At 43.3% G+C, this 17377-nt stretch overlaps 1 protein-coding gene across 14 annotated transcripts in view; it reads left to right on the plus strand.

Moving 5' to 3' along the window:
• Nucleotides 1–17377, plus strand: part of auts2a (activator of transcription and developmental regulator AUTS2 a) — a 297228-nt gene that overhangs the window by 164345 nt on the left and 115506 nt on the right. The window lies entirely within an intron of this gene.

Genomic DNA, 17377 nt, shown 5'->3' on the forward strand with positions numbered 1-17377 from the left:
AGTGTGCCACAGCAAAAAAAAAAAAGAAAGGAAAAAAGAGGAACAGGATATGAAGGGAGAAAATTATGGTCCAGTGCTGAAAGAGGGACGTAAAGAAGGAGGGTCGGAGATAGATAGATAGAGCGGGTCCGCCTGATAGCAACTTGTAGTTTTTCACCGTGCCTCGCCACTTGTCTTATTTTCCTCCGCTCTAAGTCCCGCTGTACGATGTGGCTGATGTATGTATGAGAGAGCCGGGGCATGTTCAGATGAAATGAATTCTATATCATTATTTCACAGTCCTCACCCCGCTATGACAAAGACAGAGGACATATTTCACGGTTAAGGATGCAGTACTCAGCGGGGGTGTCTGTCTCTCCATAATTCATAAAATGAGAAAAGGTTCCCATGTGCAAGCCAGGCCATATTATTGTCAAAGAAACCACAGGGAATTGCTTTCTGCTACCACACGCAGTGTTCTCTACATGTCTGCTGTTTCCTTCAGGTTTCAGGTTCCTGCTACAGTGGAATCAGCCACCTTTCATGTCAGCGCTAGTGGTAGTTAAGGAAATGTGAATTTGACGACAAATTCTATTCCGCAGAATGAAATGAGAAACATGCGCACAAAGCGAAGTCGTCCCCGCTCCCGTTTCTGCCACGGATACTGTGTTACATTGACTGCCTTTGAATGCATTGCCCTCCAGCAGGCTGTGGCAGCAGTGGAAGCCAGCCCTGGCCTGAGCTCTGCCAGCATTTAGGGCTCATATGGTTGGTTTTGGAAGGGGATTTAGATATCCTGGCCAACTACGTGGATTAGCAGCTCTGTCCTGTACAGTGCAGCACTCCATCCCAAGATTGTCCCTCTGTAAACACCATGACAAGCATAACAGAGACATCAATTCCATCTGCACTACTTAGGTAGAGAGTGAAATCTCAGTGTTAATCCTGGATAGTCATGCATGTATGGCTTCAACAAATTAGATTAGGAAGGTGAGCGCATGCCAAGGTGGAACACATGAATTATTTCCTTTTCCTATAAATATTTAGTCACGCAAATACAGGAGCTGGGGGTCGTGAAGGTAAATACTGGGATGTATGTACCACAGCAGAAATGTAAACGACAGTTTATGTACTGGAAAATAACATGAAACTAGTTAATGATTAAAGTTGTGGTTTCTTCTCAGATTTTATTACCAATTTATTTTTTTCCAATTCTGCCAGCTGGGCTCCAATCTCATCCATAAACAACCCACTTCCTCCAGTCCGTGGCGAAGTGTGATGCCAGAAAGTTGCATGAATACGTTCCTAGAACATCTCATCTGCTAATGGAACGTAATTACTAGAAGAGATGAAAGTAAAAACAAAATAATGCAGAACAAAACCAAGTGCAAACATGTTGCGGTACATTGCCACTTTGGTGTAATCGTTAACGTAAGCTCAGTATTTCTTCCCGTTTCAGTCCTATTGAAACCATCGGCGTGGTTTCCAGGTAGTAATTGTTTATAATATCCATGACTTTACATACACTGATAGGCATGAGATACTGTAAATTTAATTAGTGCTGGACCAGTGCCCGTGCAGTTTCCAGTCGCTTGGCTAATGATGTACTAATAATATTATTAATCTCTGCCCAGGTCTACATGCCTCCCCTCACTCATCATTAATACATTTTCATGAGTTCATTGATTAACTCTTTCTCTTAATCACCTGCTCATTTCATCACACCCTCAGCACTTTGTCCTCTCACTCCCCGCGCTCCTTTCTAATTTTTCTTGGCTGCTACGTAGTAATTTACACACCTACACACTCATTTGTTTGTCCATTCGTTCATCGACTTCATCGATCGCCTCCATTGATCCTGCGCTCTCCTTCTCCTCGTGCCCACGTGTAATCGATGCGCCTCCGTGTTTGCCGGTGTTGTCTCGGCGCTAAGCAGCGCGCCGAAGCCCGAAGATGCTGAGCGTTACCCACAGTCAGCCCGTGCTCCCGGGCTCTCCCTCGTTATGAGACGTCGCCCCGGTTCACGCCGAGCGATGAAATGCATCCGCGTTTCTTTTTAATGTCACGGCAGCTAATGAAAGACAAGGTGGCTGTTGCTGTTCGCCGTCTCCCCCCGTCACAACGATCTTTCACGCCTGCGAGGCGCCGCTTGGCTCGCCGTCGTACCTGTCCCGTGTGAGCGATGGAGAGCCTCGGTGAATCTCTCCTCGGGGGGTTTACATACGAGTGGCTCGGGCACTCTGTGCGGCGGGCAAGGATTGATCAGCAAATAAGTTTCTGTTGACCAGCTCTAAAAATGATTAAAGATTTTGCACTTGTCCGTAAAGATTGATCGGCGTGTTTCGCACTGATAATGGCGGCCCCTCCTTGACCGCCTCTGCTCCTCCTCCCTGAGCCAAAACGTATTGAGTGGGCTGTGGGCTTATAAAGTTCCAGCTGGCAACATTTGTTTAATTACTTAAATCCATTCGATCAAAGCTTTTCGAGCAATTATGTCAGTGCTTTCAAGCCCCTAACACGGCGCTAAATGGATTAATTCAGCCGGACTTGCGCGCAGCAAACATTCCCCTTTACAGGGTCAAATCGGGGTTAGCAACAAGCGAGCTCAGTGCGTGGGTGTTGTATTGAATTTACCAGTAAATGTGCATTCTGAGCATAGGCTGCGCAGCAGTCCCAGGCATTAAGGGAGAAGAGCAACCTTGAGGTTATCCTTGCAATTGAGGTTGCTTCGGGGTCAACACTGAGAATGGAGATAAGTAACATTTACCTAAAAGCTTTTTAAGCCATATCCTGCCATCTCTCATATCAAATGACAGCTCGGGGAGACAAACACCAGTGGGAAACTGCAGAGTGTTGCAGGAAGTAGTCTCTGTCAGGAAACAAAGACTCCATTCCACGTCAGTCAAGTTCCATTAGGTTGTATCTGCGATTAATTGAGCAGGTCAGAACGCTGCAGCGGCTTTGCCGTTCTGCGAGGATGTTCGACGGTGGACTGGGAAGCGTTCAGGGTGTGCAGGTGGAGGGTAGCGTCACTGAGTTTGTGTCTCTGATACGTGTTGTTTTCTTGTAGTTTTGTGTCACACTGTCTATTGGAATTTCAATCATTATTTGATAAAGTCCATCTACAGCCATTGTGGCTAAAGTCATCAATTATTCACTAACTTCACGCAAGATGTTCCATTTATATAAAGATAAAATAGAATTTTGTCCTCATCGTCTTGTTAGTTTACATCTCTCACCTTCTATACTGAAAAAAGAAAATTGTTGGATCTATTAAAAAAAAAAAACTTCAATGGGTAACACAGAATTGCTTTGAAATGAAGTTTACGTTCATACAACTTAAATTTAAGACACATCCACTTAGAGTTACTTAACTTTTCAACTCAGTTATTTATAAAATGCTGTTGCTTAATATTATGGTTTCAGGAAAGGTATTTTAGTTTAGGCTTTTAAAATCATCAGGCGTGAGGTGGGGTTCATCCTGGACAGGTTGTGAGTCTGTCACAGGGCTAACACCATTCAAGCTACGGTCAGTGTAGAATCAGCCAAACAAACATGTCCTTGGAGGTCCTCAGACACAGGGAGAACATGTCAACAAGGCAAAGGACAAAAAAGACATTTGGCCAAAAGGCGCCAAAATTGTTTCTGAAAAAATCCGAAAAACATCACAACATCAGACACACAAAAACGAAACCTAAAGAAACTTAACTCGTACACTTTGACTTGAATAAGAATAGTAGGTTAATCGAGCGAAGTGTAATTTTGAATTGATGTAATCCACAAAACTTAGTGAGACTCATGCAAAACATTCTTCAACTACTACACAACTGCTACACTGCTTTCCTGGAGGAAACGTCTCCAGTTCCAGTTCAGCCGCGGTTGTGACGGAGGTCTCAGGACGCGAATGAACCTCCGCTGCGGGCAACGCACAACACGACAAATTGTCCACATTTCTCACCTCGTCGCTGTAATTACCCACCACCGCTGCGCACTAAAACCTTTTCAGCGCCAGCGTATTTATTTGAAGAGTAAATTTTTATCACAACGCTTCACGAGGCAGCTGTTAACGCGGCCTTGCAATAAACATAAACAACGTTACATGAGCATGACAATACAACATAAAGAATGAATTATCCATTGTTGTTTTCCCGGCGACAGATGTTTGTTATAACTTTTACAGTTGAGACCATCTGACTTGAGGGGAAAACAAAAGCAAAGTTATGGTGTGATTCTTTTTAACAACATCTGGTCCCCATCCTGACTGCTCACAACCGTTCAGTCGATAGGTGAGGTTGTGTGGCCTGCAACGCAGCCCTGTGTTACAATGGGCTGGGATGTGCATTATTGTACACAGCAGGTCAAGTTCTAATGAGATGAAACAGTGGCAAACAGACTTCCAGTCGCCATTGACTTTAAAATGATTATTACAGCATGTCGTGATGGTTTACTTCATAGACGTCTTCAGAAAGTCTGATCACCAGCTATTATTTCTGCTCCACACTGTCACTACCTTATGACTCTGTATTTGTAAATTAAGATCCTATTTAATTCAGTGGGACTGTGACATGGTCCTGCTGTTGGAGTTGGAGTCGCTCTTACCATAAACCTCTATATCCTAATAATGTGTCATGAACACAGCTTGTGTCAGCGCTGATAAACTGCAAACATACAGAGCCTCGTAGCTCTACCATGAGTGGGAGTCCAAATCGAAAGCAGTCTTCCTTTAATACAATGCAAGTGTCCGTGTTGGTGTGACTGCGCTGTGAAACCAATGAAACCCGGGCTTTCCTGTTTTAGTAACAGGTCCACGGTGGCTTATCAGAGAGCACAACACTGCACAGAGTTTTGGAGGACAAATACCGCAGATCATTCAGATGGAAAAATAGCGAACCTGTATCTGTGAACAGATTTGTATTCATTTGGCCGGCATAGCGGCTCGCTTGAATGCATCAGCGGTGGAAAGGTACATTGATGTTTTTTTTCCCTTCTATTATTTTACACAATGGATAGTGTAACAGGCTCAAAATAAAACACAATGTTGAAGATTAAACTAGTGGTTTTCAACGTTTGTTGGCCTGTTGCCTCTTAGCTAACAGCTACCCTGAATTGTGATCGTGTTTCCCTCCTAAACACCTCACGTGGTTTCATTTAAATCAGTGTTATGTTCATGCGATCCAATACCTCTTCAAATATCAAGACTGGAGAAGAAATAGATTTTGCTTCCCCTGTACGTAAAACAGTACACAAGATTGCGCATTGCTGTTTATGAAAGTCTCATACTTGTGAATGCAACGTATCACACACAGGGACAAAACCCATTGTTTTGTACTTGAATACTTGATTTCTTTTTGCTGCTAATGCCGACATTGTGCATGCTGGTCTTGTTGTACATGCCATTAAGCATTTTTAGTTGCAATGGCACTCAAGTATAGGATCTGAATAAAAACCTTGCATCGTATCCAGGATGAGTGGAGCGATAATGTCCACTTATGAGCCATGTTATGTCCACTGAAAAGTCCCATTGAAATCAGACACAAAGCTAATGTCAGTCTGAATGCAGACCACAGTATATCTCACAAAATGCCCCAGTAGATGGAATATAGGGTCTGCTGCTCTACAGTGAAGGTGCTACTTGTTTGACTGACAAAGCTTTGAAAGTCGAGTATGTCGGGCTTCTCTTTGAATTGCTTTTGAAGCTCCTTTTAAAATATTCAAAGATAGCCTCAGAGTTCAAGCTCAAAGCTGCTAACTAGCTTACAGAAAATTTAGTTCACCCAGCACCCTTAATTCAACCGAATGTTAAGTCAACTTTAGGGATTGTTTCTCATGAATATTGTGTATTTTGGAGGATTCTTGCTGGAGGCTTGTAAAGTTTAAAAGCCAGACGTTGAAGCATTGCTTTGTTGTGTGTTTTTTTCCTTCTCTCTCTCTCTCTCTCTCTCTCTCTTTTGTTTGTGCTGGAATCTTCCATGAAGACATAACGTCTGCCTCTTTTTAAATGCTATTTGAAGCTTACTGTTGATGTGATCAGACTCAGCCCACCAACATCCAACTCACCACTTTCACCTTCTTTCCCAAAACATCACCTTTGACTCTGGTTTCTGTCTTACATCTCTACAGCCCTAGGCTCTACCCAAGGCTGTTCTCAAACACTGTGTGAGCGTAGCCCAGTTTACGTCTAACAGCTAAAACACTGCCAGGGCTGTCGAAGACGTTGAGGAAAATAGTGTTGGCTTTTGTTTGTATCTTGTAACAGGGGCTTTTTTTTAGCATTCTACTCTTTTTTTAAATTGTCCCCTGGTTATGTTTGTGTGATCTCATTTCATAATCTGGTAGGGGGCATTCGTGGCCGCTGGTGTGTTAGAATGCATTGACAGACATCACACAGAATATTGGGAACACTTAATGAGATTCAGCTTTTACAAAAAAAAAAAACTTTGATCGCCGCTCAATCAGCTCATTGGATGATGCATTCATTAAACAATATTGAGTTCAAAAATCTGCACCCCAGCCACAACAAGCGGTGTGTGTGTTATTCAGGAGATGAAGTTGTCAACTCCTCAATATCCTCGTTGGAAACATATTACCTCTCAGATGCCTCGGTGGTTGGTGCACATGGGGCCAGATGAATAATTGTGTCTCCTCGCCCGGCGAACACGCGATAGCATCGGCTCCCATCAAATTTAACTTCATTCATTTTTTCTCATTCACTCACTTAATCTCTTTTTCTCTTTCTTTCCCAAGCCTCACAACTTTTGATTTAATGACCTGCTTAATGATCAGCTCTTGGGGGAGTTTCCAAAGACTAAGTGCAGATTCACATTTTAAAATGCAGGCTTAGCAGTGGCAATCTCTGCTGCCAAGAATGGATTTTCCCTGGTGCCCTGATGGTGATGTAGTTAAGCTCCTTGTTGTAGCCCCTCCAAGTCTTTATTCTCTGCACTGCATTTCTCTTCCACTGTGTAATAAAACACAGAGAGGGCTCCCTCAGTTTGTATCTTGTCCTCCGGTCATTTTTTCGTTACTTTTATTCCATTTATTATTAATTATTATTAATATGCACTGAACTGGTGGCATGCGATGGGTGATCAGGGTGTTGGACGGAAAGTACTGCAAACCCCCAGTGGAGGAGCCAGGCATTGTGTGTTGTGGAGAAAATCTCCTCGGCCTTCAGCTGGATCAAAAGAAACAGGAGGAAGAGGCCTTGAAACATTTATGAGTTGTGACGGATCTGACCTGAGGGAAAACATCCTTGATCTGATTGTAGAACTTGGAGTGGATCATCTGTGTCCTGAGATGCTTGGAAAGGCTCAGATTAGACCGGGAGCCTCTGTGGTTTTCTTAATTTATACCCCTTGTTGCTGACGCATACTCCTGTCCAGTGGAAAATACTGCAGCCTCCCCGAGTGAATAGCTTGCGGGTGACAAATAGCTCCTGCTTTACACTCCATTTGGTCTGAGGCAGCTCACACCCTCCTCCCTGTCTTTCCCACTTCCATCCTTGAGCCTCCATCCCAGCCAGCCCCTCCTGTTTCCTCTCCAGGCGCTGACCTTTCAGATGATGCCTTTCCCGGCCTCCCTGGCCAGTAGCTCCCCTGGGAGCTATAATGGACTCAGTGTTAATTGCCTGCTGAAGGACAGAGGCAGTTCTGCACAGGCTGATTGCAGACTCCCCCGGGAGTACAGCTGTCTGTTTGTGTGATTGTTGCACTAATGCAGCGCGGCTGGAAAATCCACCCGGCATGTGCCTACACATACGTCCACAGACACTGTGCAAATAATAATGGCTCGACATATGGAGTTTTTTTTTTTTTTTCGGTTTACGTGCAACACGGTGCGAGCTTGCGGTGTCTTACTCCTTTTCATTTCTGTCCATCTGCGCGGATACCGAGGCAACGGCTTCTGCCTCATCCTTTTGCCAGCACTTGCCCTCCGCAATGTGACACTGGCTGCGGTTCACATCAACACGGCCTCCCCTCGTGGCCTGGGTGTCAACCTAATTCATAGCCACAGACAAGAGGCAGAGAGAGATTTATCGCCCACTTCATAGATTATTTTGTCCATCTTTTATTCGGGGGAATTGAGCTGGGTGTAAGGTTAAAGCCTTTAGCCCTCACATTCTTGAGGGTCACTAACTAATATTTCTCTATCGTGCTTCCATTTCCATGGATACGTCCCCTCGGTGTAATGCAGCCCTCAGAAATAGCTGAACAGATGAAGGATGTTGTAGAGAAATGAGCTGAAGTCAAACCACTTCCAATACAGCTGGCCAGTGAAAGGCGTCATTCTGTTTGTTTATTAGCATATGGGCAAAGCAAGAGGTGATGAGATTAGAAGGAAACCAGGTGAAAACTCACCTCTCCTCTCCACCCAAACCTGAAGAACAGCCTCTGTGCTCATGGCCCATGGCTGGACCTTGATCTCCGCGGTTTGAAGTTGAAAGTAGGTCCCACAGCCCTGGCGGCCAGAGAACGATTCCTGCTAGATAAGGACCACCTTTCATCCCCCCGTTCGTCTCTGAGCTGTGCTGTCACGGTGAGGCTGATTTGCATGAACAGCCTGCCTCCTGGGCAGAACGGGCCAGGAGATGGCCACGCTGGGGATTTATTTTGACATGCTGCTGAATTCCTCCCAGCCCGTCAATGTGAAATTTCTAAAGAAGTCTTGAGAAGTCAATATTGACCGTGACAGCGGTAAATGTTTTGCCACGGCCATGAAGTAAATGATGCATGGGCTGGCTTTGAGACTGTGAGGATTATCGGTATAATATAATAAATAAAAACTAATATCTACAAATGGAGTTAACGGATACCTCAAGCCCACGATTTATATCAAATTATTAGTGATTGGCTAACTTATGTTTGCGTGTCCATTTATTTCTCTCAGTGGACCATACATTTCTCTTCTCATTTGTTCTGTAGCTCCAGCTCGTTTCATCCGTGCAGAATTCATTACAGCCTCCACCAACGCCATCATTTTCAGTGTGCATATACTTTCAAGGGAGAGCACTAGTAAGTGCCTAAAAACAAGCTCGAGTCAACTGGAGATGCTTAATGTTTTCAAAATCCGTTTTGGTTAAGTGGACATGATAAATCATTTCCATTACACACATGACTAATTTTTTTTAATTTAGCCGGGGATTCAATTAGCTGGTGTCTGATGGGAGGACTGTGGGAGGAAGGAAGGTCCACCATGCTACATACAGCAGCATAATCACATTAAAAAGCCATGAAGGGGCCCTTGTTAGGACCAAGAAATCACCTTGAGTTAGGGAAAGAATAATTTGAGACTTCATAGACCTCATGGGTAAACTCAGCCACAAGCCGGTTTTGACTTAAAGCTTAATGGCTCATAATATTTTATTGTGGGTGAACTAGTTACATGTGGACACGGAAAATATTGTCATTTGCCTGAGGATGTGGCTCATTTTCAACAATCTGCACAGCCGTGAGAAGTTTGTTTCATTGTAGTACAGCTCTCATCCTACGTGCTGGAGGATGAAACCAGAGTTTTACTTAAATAGAGTAAGATAATCAAAGTTTACATTTAAAGGGCACATTAACCTAAAGTAGCACTCACATTAATAAATACCAGTGTAGCCGATTATTCTTATACTTTCATTGCTGGCAGTAGACTGTGGTGCTACAATATTTAAGTGGAGCATTCCTTCAATGCTCTACTTATATGTGCATATATAAATGGCAATGAGTTGGTCTTTGAACTTGTTCTGTAATAATTTGTCATCACTTTCATAGAGTGGGAGGAAGTGACATCACATCCTTTACCTGTATAGACAGTTGAGGTCTTCCGACATCAGAAGGATTTGTCATTAGGACTGGCCGATACTGGGAATTTTGGTATCGATCGGATACCAAGTGAACACAAGGCCAGTATCGCCGATACCTTTTTCTTAAACTGTCATGGTCATTCAGTAACTAAAAGTAATTTTCCCTTAGTTAGTTGATTATGATTATGATAAAATATAGGACAAATATTTAAGCAAATAAACATGTTTATCTTACTAATTACAATAAAAAAATAAAACAATTTAAATAATTCCCCTTTCTGTACACATAGTTGTTTGTTGGGAAAAAAAGTCATTAGTGCAAAATAAGAATAAGGAACAATGTTAATAAAATATAAATATAACAATGTAAACAACACAACAACAATGTGAAATAAAGTCAGTAACAGTAGTCAGTTGAGCAAAATAAGTTAACAAAAGCAACAATGTAATAATAAATATAAAAATTGCTCAGTAATTTACTGGACGTATAGAAGGGAAACCATAACAAAACTATCGATCTCATCAAGCTAGTATCGGTCCGATGCTGATACCGGCCTCTGTATTGATACTATCGATATTTGGATCGGTACGCCCAGCCCTAGTTGTCATGGATATACATACTTGCATGAAAATCCATCCAGTAGTTTTGAATGAAGTCAGTTTGGACCAAAATGACTCTTTCCTTAATGCTAGGCTCAGAGAGTTTACCCATCGTCTCTTCCCAGACTGTTCACAGTATAATCCAGGTCACCCAGATTAATATTAAACAGTTGATATCTAGGGATTAAACTCTGGAAGCATATCGTTCTTTGACCACGTCTTCGTTCACACTCGTTCAGCCTTATGCTTTGTTTTTGCTACAGCTCGGTCAGCATGTCCAAGCTACATGTTGCCGAAACGCCTGTTGCCTTTTTAATGGTCATATAATTCGATTAGAAGTTTACCATGGAAATAAACACATATGATTGATTCATTTACGCCACAGTCTCTGATTTGTTTATAGGCTTTCCCCCGTTGAGACCACATACGGCGGTGCATTCAGTGTTCCCCGGTCTTATACCATGATCTCAATAACATCCTGTAGTTTGTGCTGTTATTTCTTAAACTTGTAGTGTATGCAAGTCTTACATTAGTGAAGGTCTGTGAGGATTCTCCTTAAGTGTGCGATTATACCTGATTGCTGGAGCAGGACGTTGATTATACCTGATTGCAGAAGCAGGACCTTAGTCTGAGTCCAACTTAAACCACAAACCTTGTTCACTCACAAGTGTCTTTCTGATTTCTCATGTATCAATATTAAAGTCAAGCAGTGAAGAGGGTATATTTCAAAAAGTAGAAGTAGCTACAAAATGTCATTATCAACAATACATTGAAAGAAAATCAGCCTGAGAGCTATGCTGCTGAAATTATGGACTTTATTCAACACGCTTCTGCGGTGTTAAGGGTTATTTAGAAGCTGCAGTTCTTACAGCATATCATCAGTGTGAGTACACTGTGCACCACTCAATTTACTACACTTTTGCTCTCTGTGACCCCCGTAATAAAAGCCACGTTTATAGGAGCAGTGTCATTTAGCTGCAGCGCAGAGTAAGAAATAGACTTGCTTTAAATATCCCAAACAAATCTGTTCAGTGGCCCTCAATCACTCAATCACTTTAAAATGGCACAGGTGAATTTTTGGTTTTCTGTTGGAATTTAACAGCTGTGGGCTGAAATGTCAACACAAAGATGCTCTCTGCGTTAAGTGGGCTCATGTCATAAAAAATATTCCTGTACTGGTAGTTTAATTGCTGGAATATTATTAGGTGGTATATTTGTCAGTATATGTCCCTTACATGTCACACAGACGGCCCTTCCTTCTTTCTCGTGGTGACTACCTTGGAATCAGCGCTGTGTTGGGAGCTGAAGACATTTCTGAAAGGAACGTTTGATTTGTTTCCAGTGATGGCATTCCTCGCTCCCATTCCTCTCTGCCGCTTGCTCACAAAGCAAATTGCAGTAACGGTTGTCGATCAGGGGAAAGCGGAGCAGAGGTTGAGGAGTTTGACGGCTTTTTGTCTTTAATCAGCATTACCACGCCTGTTTAGTTTTTTTGTGAAAGCTGTGGAATCCATCAGCAGCCTCCCATAAGAACTATAAGAAAGCTAATAGCAGGTGGCAGTAGGTGTGAAATGGGCCTTTGGACCGGGCAGCCACGGAGAGGATAATGCAGCCATTCAGGCTCTCTCTAGCAGGGGCCCCCTTTATGCCCTGATCTGACATGCTACTTCACTGTGGAGCCTGAAAGGTTCCATTTTGTTCAATTTGTCTAAAAGCCGCTGACTTATGTGACAATTTAAAGACTATGGATGTTAAAGTTTTCTTAACCCGCCGACTACTGAAAGGCTTTTTTGTCCCGCTCTGTGATCTGTCCGTCATTGCTCTCGCATGGTCATACTGGAAGGGAGAGGACGGAGAAAAAGAGCTGAAAGCTGCAGAGAGGACACCCTGGTGGGAGCTCCTCTTAGATGACCAGGGCACACTGAAGAGGCCCAGATGACTTTAATTCCGCGGAAAGCGTGAGAACTGGAAGGTTGGATTAGGTTCCCAGTCGGTGCTGGCAAATGTATCCGTTTGCACATGAGGTATGCATTATTCAGCAGCAATGATCACTGGACTGACTCCGCAAGAAAGTCAAATGTGACTCTTGATTTCTCCTGAGTTTTCATAGTTTACAGGAAAGGGTGGTTGGATCGCTTACAAGGCTCACACATGCCCCGGGGCCCTAGATTTCGTACATGCGCTCAACGCTACGCAATGGAAGATGGTCTTGACTTTTGAATTTGACTTTTCAGTTTTTGCGTGCGTGTGACTTTACACATTCCAAATAACTAAATGGGAACAGTGCCGGTTCTCATCCAACGCTTAGATATCAGTTGAAACTTCTATGCCGGGAGGTGGAACTGATATTAGTCTCCTACAGCACAGGTCAGCGACGACACGGTCAGTAAGTCATTGAGAATGGTTCCCGCCGCACCGAAGCATCTTGACATAGATACAGCAGCCACACTCACAGGAAATGTAGATCATTTCCACGGAGCCATGTCCTTCTATCTGGCTTTTGATTAATTATTACTGGCTAACCATAGAACTGTCCCTAATGCGCATGCAGAACAAGAGGCCCACAATGGAGGTGCAGTGAACCGTTGAAAGCTATTATGTCTTTGAAAGGAAATGAACACGGAGTCAAGGTAAGGCGCTATCCTGAGAAACAACGTAGGGGTTCAGGGTTTAAATAGTGCGGTGCACTCTGGGGTGATTCCTGGCACTCAGGAAAGGGCAACTAAAGAACAAAGTGTTCTGTCTCGGGACAATGTGATAAATGACTAAAGAGGCATCTTCCAGAGGATAATTTTTCTTAAATATTCAATGACATTTAATATAAGAAGCATTGCTTTAACTCGGATATTGTTAAAGGTGAATAGCGGCATCCCATAAGCCTCTCGCCGGTGATTAATTTTACTATTTGACAGAAGTACATTTTATTCAGTTATGTTTATGCACTGCTGCGGTAAAAACTTAATTACGAAACGCCGTGTGCTTTGAGAGTCGCACGCGGTCAGAGTGATGTTCCTGCTGGGAATTCAGTGCTAAAACACATAAAAAAATAAAAATAAATCCGTCTTTGTCTGGTCGTATGGTCCAGTGAGGAGATGGCTTCATGTCTCCTTCCATGCGTCGCTTTAATGCCATCAGAAGAACACACCAGCGCAGCCGGGTGGAAAAAGTAAAACTGCCCCCATTAGAAATGTAATAATTCACAGCGAGGTGATGTCATATTAGGAGGAATTACCGTAGTCGTCTTGTTTTAAATGATGGATTACATTCTTCTGCGCGGTGGTGTGCGTCTCTGAGCTCTTTCAGAAGGATTCTTGGAAATGGTGGGAGCATCTATTGCCAGGAAAAAAAAAAATCCAAAAAGTTTAACATCTAGCAGAAACTTTAATTATATTAAAGAAATCCATGCGAAAAGCATATGTCATGTCAGCAACTTATATTCTCTATGTTTAGCTTTATTTGCGTGAAATGATTTCTGGACAAACGGAAAGAAAAGAAGAGCTTACTTTTGCATTATTTAAAAAAAAAAATGTATTCTATAGCATTAATCTTACAGTCTGCTGTGTTACACATGATTTAATTCAAAATCTGAATTTTCCTTTAAGGCAAAGTTACATTAGAGACAGCAGATACAGTGGAGTACTAACTGGTTAAACTTATAGCATTCAGAGCTTAAGGCTCTTGTGGATGCTTTAGAAGGACCTCGTGTGTGTTTCCACGTGTGCGCCCAAACGTTAAGTTGACCCTGGAAGGATTGACTGGCAGAGGCAGACCCTGGTTGCTCTCTGGATGCCGCGACTCATCTCGGCGGCTGAATATTTCATGCGGTAATTAAAATTTGTAGGTCAAGTCTCCTATGACACCTATTCCTACTGATATAGGGAGAGAGCGGCCCTGCCCCTCTTTAATGCACCTCCTTCACCCAGCTGAGACTTAAAGGATGAAGGGTGACATTTTCTCCCATTTTGTAAATTAATGCAATTGATCTGCCTAACAAGAACAAAGTTGGGTTTCCAAATACTGCATGATAAAGAGATTAAGCCTTTAAATGGCTATCCAAAGGCAATCTTTACTGCATGCCCTAACGTAAGGGCATTGAACTTTCAATTAGAATTTCTAATAGGCTATTGACTGGAATGTATTAAATGTTGCTGCACAGCTATATAGATCCTGAGAGGGGATTTTTCTCGATCCAGGGTACATGACCCCAAAATCCCACGGAGTGAGCTGCACAAACACGCACCACGGTCACCTGACATGCGCGGCGATGAGGCCGAGCATGTGTTTTTCCTCCGTAAGCTTACATGGCTCTTATTGTAACTGTTGAAGCAAAGGTGTTTATTTTAAACAGGGTTACGCGGCCCACCTTTTGTAATCTACGGCAATTTCAGCGAAGCCGTTTGATCCTCATATCCTTTTATTTGTGGTCGGTATTTTTCTGTCCATGTCAGCTTAGTTCATTCTTTTTCTTGGCTCAGCTTTGATGTTGCTCCAAGACCCTTTGTTAGTCGGCATTTCCAAGGTCCTTTCGGATCCAAGCACATGAGCTGTTTCTAATTTTCCATGATTGATCTCCGGGTCTAAATCCGATTTAATTGCCTCTAATTCCATATTAACTGTTGTCAAAATATTTTTACATGTCATTCTAATTCAGCTCGCTACTCCTAGAACAGCGTGGTCAAGGAATGTTACATCTGTTTTGCATTGTCTCCGTGCCTCTCACTTTTTCCGTCTCCCAGCCATAATTTTCTCTCTTTTGTTTTTGCCAGCCTCTCTTTTTTCTCTGCTGCACACACGTCGTAGCTGCAGGTGATTATAAGCTTCGAGAACGCTGCATCAGGATACAATTTGTCAGGGCCTAACAGCCCATTCTGTTCGGAGGGGTTAACATTCTGTTTGTGTTACAGTGCATTCAAACTCTAATTAAAACAACATTACATTCCCCATCTGCCAATCTCCCATAATCTTCTTTAATTGCTGTAATTAAAGTATATTTACATGTGCAAAATACTTGTAATTTAGCAAATTGCACTCTACACTCGGCACATTTAATCAGCGGCGCTGCAGTGGAATGGATTGATTTCAATGTTTTGATTTCAGCGGTGGGCTGGTTCTGACGGGGTAAGTGGACCTCTGCCTGAGGTCTCGCAGAGGTTAGGAAAACAAGCCATTGGAGAAGTATTGTCATTGGGCTCTGATTGCAGCTCGCGTGGCTAATTATAAGCCCCGGCTCCCTCGCGGAGCCAGGCAGAGCTGAGGTACGTGTGTGTGTGTGTGTTTCCATGCACGGTGTGTGAGCATTCAAACAAGCCGCTGCAGCCCGCCGCTTTGGAAGCTCGCTGCTTGCTTTCCCCGTGATTGACATCCGCCATCCCCTTTCATTTATTCGAAATGCAAAGTGAACTCGCCGAGGTGTGTTTGCCGCCCAAACACAGAGAACCCCAAGATGAGGCGGTAAATACCTGGGAATTAAACCTGCATCTGGCCGAGCAAGTGCCGCGGTAATGAAAACGTCAAGGACTGGCTCTGGCTGGAGAGGAACAGCATGCTTGCTTTCAGATTAATGGCATTAGATGGGGATTAATCCAGAAGAGGGAATTTGTCGAGCTGTAGCTTTACATTAGCATCGCTAATAAGCTAGCTTTATGATACCCCAGATGATGACGCCAACTTTCAAAGATGTCCCCTGCACTCGTGGTTTAGTCTGTCATTTCCGCCAAGCACAAGGGGCCGCAGACCGTCACGTGGACGAGCTGGTGTTCATCCTCCGTGTTTGTAGCCGGTCTAACAGTAAGTCGTTAAACAAGCCTCAGTGAAGGTTTTCGGTTTTGTTTGTGAGGTCAGTGCAACAGTAATTCATGGAAAATGCTCCTGGCTTTTTTTTTTTTTTTTTTTTTTGTCTTGACTGTTGCTGAGCAAATAGCGTTGCCTGGGTTCTCTTGGCCTAATTACGTTTCCGTCTTCTTGGATGAGAAAAGCGCCACTCAGGCCAGATGGAACCAGATATAACAGCTCAGCAGTTTGGAGTCGGGGGTCCTGCCCCGGACGACCTCCCCTCCGTCCTGCAGGCGTTGTCAGGTGGAGGCAGGTGGTGGGAGACCAAGCAGAAATAAAAAAAAACGCCACCACCTCCACCACCACCACCACCTAGGTAATTGGCATTTTCCCAAGAGTTTCCTCGTCCTGCTAGTGCTGCTTATTAGCTTCACGCCAGCAGCATGCACATCATTAGGACTGCAGAGGAAAGTGAGGAAACTGAAGGAAGATTTTGCAGAAGGGAACTGTCTGTACCCACACGCAGCGCTCGGATTCCATGCTTCCTCATAATGAAAACTCTTCTCGGGGTATTCATCGTAACAGGCGTTTCTCCCGTTCCTCTGACTGAGGTTTTAATTGCTCTTCCCGTCAGTTTTTGCGACTGACGCAGAAATGAAGGTTTCATGTGCCGGGTTTGAAATTAAATTCAAATTTAAAGACGTCCGCGGCTCTCTGGCTAAAAGAGGACGTTTTAAAGGAGAGTAGAAGTAGCTGCCGGCTGGCGCGGCGAAAATGATGTTATAAGATGGACACAGCCCCAAATCCTCATTAACTGACACGTAGTTCCTCTTAATTAGTTTCCATTCACTGTAATTAGCATGGATGAAGCTAATCATCTGATGTGAAAGCAATCTAACGCTTGGGATACAACGTCCTTGGCCTCACTTTCATGTCAGGTTCACAGACACTTTCAGGTGGTTTTGCTGCAAGCGTTTTATTTATTTATTTATTTATTTTTTCATTTAAAAAAAAAAAGACACATTAGTCGCATTTTTTGTTTCACTGCTTAGAGGTGAGGCTTTGCCTCCAACCATAAAGCACCGTATATTTAGCTCTAAGTACACACATTAGACTCTAATTAAAGGAAGAGACACGCCAAAGAGGAAAAAAGGCAATGGTTTCCTGCCATCCTGAATTAATTCAGCAGCCAGTGAGTCCCTTTTTCAACAAGAAAGTTTGAAGGAATTGTCAATTTAT

The sequence above is a fragment of the Mugil cephalus genome, chromosome 15, assembly GCF_022458985.1.
Source record: "Mugil cephalus isolate CIBA_MC_2020 chromosome 15, CIBA_Mcephalus_1.1, whole genome shotgun sequence".
NCBI lineage: Eukaryota > Metazoa > Chordata > Actinopteri > Mugiliformes > Mugilidae > Mugil > Mugil cephalus.